Source organism: Lonchura striata, chromosome 12 (assembly GCF_050655825.1).
Source record: "Lonchura striata isolate lonStrDom1 chromosome 12, ASM5065582v1, whole genome shotgun sequence".
Taxonomy (NCBI): Eukaryota; Metazoa; Chordata; class Aves; order Passeriformes; family Estrildidae; genus Lonchura; species Lonchura striata.
This window is the reverse complement of record NC_140714.1, coordinates 4,183,550-4,184,198: the sequence shown is the minus strand read 5'-3', so window position 1 is coordinate 4,184,198 and position 649 is coordinate 4,183,550. Positions and strand designations below refer to the sequence as shown.

The window sequence follows — 649 nt, the reverse complement described above, 5'->3', positions numbered from 1 at the left end:
TTTAACATGAAAAACACATAAAGGCTCACCATCGATTAATTGTCAAACTTTGCAGTTAAAGATTTACAGCTGCTGGTGCTGCTGCCTCGGGCCAGGGGGTCGGATGCTCGTCCCTCCTGCCCTGCACTGGGGCAGATGCAGCCCAGGAACTTCATTTCATTCAGAAAAGAACAGGATGCGGCATGGGGAAAAGCTCCAGTGCTAGAGCAAGGAGGGGAAAGTAAACAATCAGGTTGATTGCTTCAGAGCAGTGTGTTCTGCAGAGAAAAAAAAAAAAAAAAATCCAGCTTTTTTTCTTTCCGGAAAGTCCTTCCAACTCCCAGCGCAGCCTGGCGGAATAACAACTTTAAAAAGTGAAGATGTCGCTTTTTTATAGCTGACTCACATTTATATAACTTTGTTAATGCATCTGCTCCTTGGAAGTTACAGTATCTGTGCTCAGCAGCGATACCTGCCCATAAATCGCGGCAGCGCGGCGAGTATCAACAGCTGCATTTTACTATTTCAGCCCGTCAGTTTACACTGTCTCCATCACGGCGAATTCCTGTCAGCTGCACTCTCGCTAACACAATTCCTCCGTTTTGCCTGGCAGTAAATGGACGCTCCTGCCCCAGCATCATCTAAACAACTCTGTTAACATTTGCCCCCG

At 46.7% G+C, this 649-nt stretch overlaps 1 protein-coding gene across 20 annotated transcripts in view; it reads right to left on the bottom strand.

Moving 5' to 3' along the window:
• The window catches only part of FOXP1 (forkhead box P1), a 380,257-nt gene that overhangs the window by 147,383 nt on the left and 232,225 nt on the right, over window positions 1–649 (bottom strand). The window lies entirely within an intron of this gene.